Raw genomic sequence first — 8,106 nt, 5'->3', positions numbered from 1 at the left:
GATGAATAAAATAGTAAAAGACAAAAGTGTTGGCTTTTTGTTACGTTTAACTTTGTAAAATGGTGAAATTAGACAAATTTAAGAAATTTATTGTTAATTACTATTGATTTGACGTTTTTAAGATATTAATTGTTTGTGATTTAAGTTAATTGTCTTATACCTTATGATTTATTATTATTATTATTATTATTATTATTATTATTATTATTATAAGTAATATGTTTGAACTTTTAAAACCGTTTGAGCTATAAACTGTGGTTAAAAACCACACAAAATAACCGTACGAAATCCATACGGTTAATAACCGCAACACAGAAAAAACAACCGCCTAACCGCACCGCAAAAATAACCGCACCAAGCGGTTTTGAAAATGGATTAACTGAATTTGCGGTTAGTGGTGAGGTTTTGACTAATAATCGCACCGAACCGCTTCGCGCTCGCCCCTAGTTGAAAGTGATTAGGTTTCCAGAATCCAGTCTCTCTCCACCGCTCTCTCCTCCTTATTATATTACTTCCTTACAGCCATAAATCCTTCCCAGATTAGGCCAGACGAAGCGGGCGTGGGGAACGGCAGTAGGAAGCTTCCCACCCGACGTAACACTGCACCGTCGGCGCAGGGAAGCGTTGTGCGGGAAACGGAGAGGGAAGCCTCTCCCGCTTTCTCTCTCTCTTGCTGCGATTGGCTGGGCATTTTTTTTTTTTTGAAAAAGAACCGTTAATCAACGGTAAAAATATGTAAGTTTTATTTTAATTAATGAAATATTTTTTATTTTTAATTAAAATTTATGTTTAGCATTAGTTTAAAAATTATAATTCATAAAAAAAATTAATTTTATTTAATAAAAAAAAAAAAGAGTGAGAGAAGTGCCATTGGTTCTAGGTGAGGTGAAGAAAAGCAAGGAAAGGAGGGTACCAAAAAAAAGAAAATAGAAAAAAGTGAGGAAGCTTCCTCCGCTCCTTCCGGTCTTACAGCGAACCCTCTTCTCTCAATCTGTAGGCATGACGATTCTGAACTCTTACTTACCCACCCGTTCATACTTTGATTGTGCAATGAAGGTGGTTCCGAGTACCATGTGGGAAACCTCATGTCTGAGGAAATGGGGTCCCTTAACGAAGAAGATGGCTGGTATTTCTATTGGTTTTCCTCTTTTCATTTCACGTCTATGTCATCGTGACCAGATCATGGTAAGAATATGATATTTACTTGAAGATTGCCTTTTTACACAGTAATACACTTCTTTTACTTGAAGATTGCCATTTCTATCTCTCTCCAAACTAGGTTTTTCATTTTAATCTTTATTGTGATTTGGGTGCACCGATTTCAAGAGAATAATCACCTGTTTTTTCTTGATCGATATAGAAATTGGTTAGTATCTTCAATTTAATATTGATTTTGATTGGATTTGTACGAGATTGAAGACATCCGTGAGCATGTTGGTGGAAAATTTTGTGGGAGAATGCAAAAGGAAGAAATAATACTCGATGTAAGACCATCTGTACAGTTGCCTCCTCCATTTTAGGGTTTTTGAGGTGATATCTGTTCCCTGACATTGTTTTCCATTATTTCTCATAATTATCAATTTAATGTTATAATTTAGATTTAGAAGGTAAAGTTTAGTAATTTTGTAAAGCTATTTTCTAAATGTTCATGTGCAGCAAAGCAACCCCAAGAAAACACCCACCATGTCTTTATTTACATTCCAAATGCTTTGTTAGATCTACAAACGAATCAAAAATATTTGAATTCTATTTTACATCCTTGTGAAGATCTTCATATTCTCGTTAAGTAGTCATCCAGTGTTCTTTGTTTACAATAGCTTTGCATTACACATGATCTACGAAACCAGTTGGAGGCTTCTATATGATTTCATTGTGTTTATTTTTCATCCTTAAAACACATTTTCTATTAGATTTCCATAATTTATTCTACTTTGTTTGCTTACATAGATTGAGGTGCATAGTGGTAGTGTTAATGATCTTGAATTCTCTTACCCTAACAAACAAGGTTCCGTTGTTAGAAGTGGAAATGATAGATTAATAAAGGTTTTTAAATTAATATTATTCTGGACTTTATTTTGTATGAGATGAAGCATTCCACAGGTGTGGTCTGCAGTAACAGGGGTAAAACAATATACAATTCAGGTCATGAAGCACCTATTTTGTTATGTATGTCAAGATTTCAAGCCACTAATTTATCTAATTCGTCCGTCTTCTTTTGGATGTTCAGTATTCTGTTTTGCTCAAAAGGACCCCTTTGGATCATTTTAGAGTTTCTATTAGAAATCAGAATAGATTTATTAGCTTTTTTCCTGCATTTTTGTAGCAATATTGATGGGATACCAATCTTGTTTGTTAAATACACTTGCTTTGAATTTTTTTTTTTTAAAATCTTTATCTTTTGAGTGTCTATAGACTACAATCTCCTTACCCTACTTCTTATTGTTGCTCTTTTCTCCTATGTATCCAACACTTAAATTCCTGACATCAATAACTGTCTTAAAAATGTATGTAAGTTTTCCGATACAAACCTCTGTGGGTCGTGCTTAGCACGGCACTTGTACTTTCCTAGTATATATATATATATAAAACCTCTGTGGGTCGTGCTTAGCACGGCACTTGTACTTTCCTAGTATATATATATATATATATATATATATATATATATATATATATATATATATATATATATATATAAGGTAGTGAAATGTGACAATTTCCTACGTTTTGGTGAATGAAAGGAGAGTAAGGAAAAACTGGCGTGACACTCAAAAAGTGAAAGATGAAAGATGGTATACCCTATAACCTAACCTACTTCTACAAACACCTTTAAAAACTAACCTACTTAACTACCTAAGTTACACCATTAAACCCACAATCATGTTCTCCACTATTGCATTTGCTTATAGTTTTCACAAAAACCTTAGAATATGAATAGATAGATAAGCTTAACTTTAAATAACCCAAATATTTAAAAAGTCATGTTTATATATGACTAATATTAGACAATCCATATATAATACTATAAAATATGAAAATTAAATAAGTTGAATGTTACAGGGTCTTACAACAATGTTTGTGGTCTGCATGGGATAGCTAGAGTGAAACATTAATTTAAACTCCATTTTGAGTTTTCGATTCTTTGTATTGTGTTTGTTTATTTCTGCTACTATTCTTGAAAAGCTTGTTGAGCTAACATTTGTGCATATCTTCTTCCCAGATCTCTGAGTGTCAATCCTCCAGAAATTTATGACAATGGTTGCATCTCCATACTTAACATTTGATTTAAAGGTTTGATAATCCGGAGGATTGTATGTATGCTCGTTATCAGGGTTATATTCTTTCTCGTCACTCTCGTAGCCATCTGCCTCGCTCCGGTTATATTTAGTTGTTTTAGTGATCCGACAGTTCATCATCAGACGTATCAGAGTACCTCTCATGATCATTCGACTTAACCGGTGATGCAAATGACAGTGGTTCATCATCTTTATCGTCTTCAACATCAATAAGCTGAATCTCAGCATGATTCCTTTTCAACTTCATATCAGCTGAATCCATAGGCTCGATGTTGATTGCCCCCTTTAGCTTCAAAGCATGGTTTATTCTAGTTATCATCTGAATTGAATGTGAAATTATTACTGCACACACATGTAAAGTAAACATGGTCACTATATATAAATACACATATATATACCAAATAAAATCTGCACAAGTAGTAATCATAATACACTTACAACTAGCCATTGAATGTCTTTACTGGTTAATTCTTTCTTTTTTATCGTAAAAATTTCAAAAACCGAGACAATAGCCACGGTGTCATTGTTGGAGGATCTATTTGCATCTATGTTTAATGTTTGACCACATCACTGAAAACAAATCAAAAAGGCATGAACAAAATGATAAACTATTTAATCAAAAAAAATAAAAAGTACTCTCACTTACATTAATTGATTGCGATTCAGTTTTTTCAGATTCTCCCCAAGTCAAAAGCAAAGTGATGGGGTTTCCACATACTTCACACACAAAATCATTCTTCACAGAAAGATCATATCCTAGCTTGGGTTTGCACTGTCAAACCAACTTAAGTATAAGTTGGTTCGACAGTGCAAACCTAAGCTAGGATATGATCTTTCCATGAAAATTTTTAATCTTGATTTTGTGTGTGAAGTATGTGAAAACTTCATCATTTTGCTTGTGACTTGGGAAAAATCTGAAAAAGATTAAACACAATCAATTAATGTAAGTAAGAGTGTTTTTTATTTCTTTTGATTAAATAGTTTATCGTTTTGTTTATGACTTTGTGATTTGTTTTCAGTGCTGCGGTTAAACATTAAAAATAGATGGAAATAGATCCTCCAACGACAACAACGATGATGACACCGTAGCTATTGTCTTAGTTTCTGGAAAATTTACGATAAAAAAGAAAGAGTTAACTAACAAAGACATTTAGTGGTTAGTTGTAACTGTATTATGATTACCACTTATGCAAATTTTTTTTTGGTATATATATATATATATATATAGTGACCATGTTTACCTTGCATGTGTCTGCAGTTAATGGTAATAGTTTTATATTCAATTTTGATAATAACCCGAATACAAACCGTGCTTTGAAACTAAAGGGGGCGATCAACATCGAGCCTATGGATTCAGCTGATATAAAGCCGAAAAGGAAACATGTTGAGATCCAGCCTTTTGATGCTGAAGATGATGAGCCATTGCCATTTGCATCGACGGTTAAGTTGAATGATCATGAGAGGTACTCTGACAAGTCTAATGATAAGGTGTCAGATGACTATACAATTAAATATAATCGGAACGAGACAGATAACTACAAGATTGGAGAGGAAGAAGATGACCCTAATAACGAGCATATATGGATAAGATCCTTTGGGTTATCAAACCATTAAATCAAATGTTAAGTATAAAGGAGGCTGCAGCAGCAAGGGTCTCCAGAAAAAAGAAAGCAATTGACACAGAGGAGGAGGCAATTGGTGTGTAGATAATTGGAAGCATGCAACTGTGTCTAGATTGTCTATATAATCTGTTTATAGTACTTCTATAATATGTAGTGCACATATTATGTCACATGAAGTCATGTCTATTCAGGGTATCTAGATTGTCTATATAGTTTGTTTGACCAGGTACTCTTATACTAAGGTCATATATTTTAAGTCGCTAGAAGTTGTTATCAATGGGTCCTAGTGACGTTGTATATAGTATGTTTATAGGTTATTTAAATTTTAGTTATAGCATTGGCTTAACTCTAATTTTGTTATGAATTTAGTTTAAAACTTTTGTAATTACTTTGTTTTTAGAGTTAAATTATATAAAAAAGTCTTATACTTTGTGACTTTTTGTTGATTAAAGCTAATTTTATTTATTTAAAAAGGTATTGAAATTTTTTTTTTGCTCTTTTTTATATTGAAGCTTTAACTTTAAGCAGGTTTAGTATTAACTTTTTAAGAATATATTATTTTTTTTCCGAAAATACTATTTGATAAAATTTTGCTTCTAGATCAACTTTTCCATTTTGACCATAATTTTTTTCTCATCGTTGTGAGCTCCTTTTGATAATTTTTTTTCTTTTGTACTTCGATTTTGGGTAGATTTGGTCCCCTGAAACCTGATTTTGTTGTAGGTTTCACAAGTTGGTTAGTTTAGACCGCACTCACAATTCACTATGGTTTTGTTCGGCGTTTGGTTATCTATAAAAAACATGTTGAATCCATAATAATCACATTAAATACTTTTGAGACATGTTTTCCATTAATAGTCATATATTAGTAATATCACGGTCAACAACTATCTTAGGCATTGCATTGTTATTTATTTTCAAATTAACAGTCACAAAATCTTTGTTAGCAAAAGCAAAAGTGTATGTTGCAAACACAGACAATTAACAAATATAGAACCTTAAGTTAGCAAATCTAGAACATTCAGTTTTTAAATTAGTAGATACAGAACCTCTAGTCTCCAAAATAACACACACATAACCATTTGTGATATGACTTCATCCAAATTAACATACTAAAAACCTTCGGTCTCTGTATTAGCAAATGCATAACCATTTGCACACGGTTGCATCCAAGTTAGCTAACATTAAACTTTTAATCCTTAAATTACTAGACATAGAACCATCTATGATATTATTTCATTAATTTAGCATATGCAAAACCTTCATTCTCAATATTACTAAGCATAAATATAATCCAACCACATCTTCCTCCATCAAGAACATCATACCAATAACAACAATTAAAACATAGGAATTATGATATTTAAAAATGAAAAAGTTTGTAAAATATGAGGTTTTTTCTGGAAACTAATTGTTTATTACCAAAAGATTACCGGCTCACCTGCTAAGATGATCAAATGAAAGAATTAGAAACATATAGGTTTTTTTCTTAAATTAAAAAGGTCCACATTTAAACATGAAAAAGTCCCAAAATGTACGGAATTTAATAAAATTAATCATTGTTTTTACATGATTTCGAAAACTCAGTTTTTTACAAAATTATATATTTTATAGTATTTTAATAGCTTTTTATATTTTTTACAACTTTTTTCACAATTCTTTTAACAATTTAGTCTTTATAAAAAATGTGTGCTCCCGTATTCTCGACAAAGAATTTTGTTCCCTTCCTTCATTTCCATAATGGTTAGATAGTATGCGTCTCCTCCATTTGTTTGATAGTGATCCTTATCTACAGAAAATTATATGTGCATTATCTACCATTCCTTAATCGCACACTGTTTTCACCCTACAAAACAAAAAAGTATATTACAAGGGTCGATTTGTTATACCAGCATCATCCATATGGATCCAATGATTATTTGATGAATTCCATTTTAGTTCTAGTAGTGTCACTCTGTTTTACAGGACATATCATAGCCTGGCATCCAAACTTTGTTAGATCGGTATGGCAAAATAGTCCAACAATATGTCCAAGCATGCAATACTTGCGAACAATACAAGTCATCTACATTGTCACCACGAGGTCTCTTCTAATCCTTGTCTATTCCGTTTGTTTTTTGGGTGGATATCTCCCTTTGTTTTTTATATTCGGTTTACCAAAAATATAACAGCTACAATTGGTCTTGGTGGTAGTCGGTCATCTTTCTAATTATTGCCATTTTATTTCCACTTAAACATTGTCTCACAACTTGTTCCTTAGCTAGTACCTTCCTATGGGAGATTATTCAGCTCTACATCATTCCCATGATAGTGTTATGGGATAGAGATATGTAAATTCTTAGGCCCTTTCATGTACTCTCCATGGAGGGGTTCCATTAATTGTCCATGTCCACCTAGTCGTACCACTCGATGAAATCCAGGCCAACACAAAGCTTCATTTCGTGGAGGAACCAGTGGAGATTATGGATTGGGAGATCAAAAGACTCAAGCAAAATCACATACCTATAGTAAAAGTACGATGGAACTCTCGTAGAGGGCCGGAGTTTACTTGGGAACGTGAGGACCAAATGAAACAAAAGTATCCACACTTATTCAACGATGCCCCCTCCACTAGTGAAACAACTAACTAGTTGTATAAAGAAGCCAAGAATGTACTAATTTCGGGACAAAATTCCCTTAACGGGGAGGTAATTAATGTGACATCCCGGAATTTAGGGCAGAGATTTCAAACGACTAAATTACGGAAAATTTATTTGTAATTTACCTCGGTCAGTTTTAGTGCATCTAATGAAATATAAATGAGTCCAGTTCAATTATTATGTAATATCTGATGATATTTTATGCCCAAGCGTGTAAACTGGTAACCAAATCAAACTGCTCAACTGCAGTGCTGGGTAATGCGTCTGAAAAACTGAAATTTTACATTAATCAGTTTTGAGCAAAACAAACATTAAAATATGATAGCACATGTTCCCCTGTTTCCGAAAATATAAAGAACGTGAAAACGGAGATCATATGCAAAAGATACGACAGTTTCAAAAAAAAAACAGACAGTAAAACATTGTTTTCTTTAATCGCGTAAAACCGAATCGAACCGTTGTGGCACTTACACTTTGCCGACATGATTTCCAAGAGCGCTTTTGGACTCAAGATATAGTATATTATTTAATTTCACACACGAAGTAATTTTT

General features: G+C 32.8%; 1 long non-coding RNA gene across 2 annotated transcripts; it reads left to right on the top strand.

The window, feature by feature from the left end:
* The first annotated feature begins 895 nt into the window (after positions 1-895).
* On the top strand, positions 896-5,347 carry LOC145094226 (uncharacterized). 2 transcript variants are annotated; one of them, XR_013703233.1, is made up of 3 exons: positions 901-1,185; positions 1,420-1,530; positions 3,218-5,347. It is a non-coding gene; the product is annotated as an uncharacterized LOC145094226 (long non-coding RNA). The 2 variants fall into 2 exon arrangements; XR_013703228.1 differs by having other exon boundaries at positions 896-1,185; positions 1,420-5,347.
* Positions 5,348-8,106: the final 2,759 nt, after the last annotated feature.

This window comes from Lactuca serriola, chromosome 1, assembly GCF_051521515.1.
Source record: "Lactuca serriola cultivar US96UC23 chromosome 1, Lser_US96UC23_V15, whole genome shotgun sequence".
Taxonomy (NCBI): Eukaryota; Viridiplantae; Streptophyta; class Magnoliopsida; order Asterales; family Asteraceae; genus Lactuca; species Lactuca serriola.
This window is presented reverse-complemented; position numbering and strand designations above follow the sequence as displayed.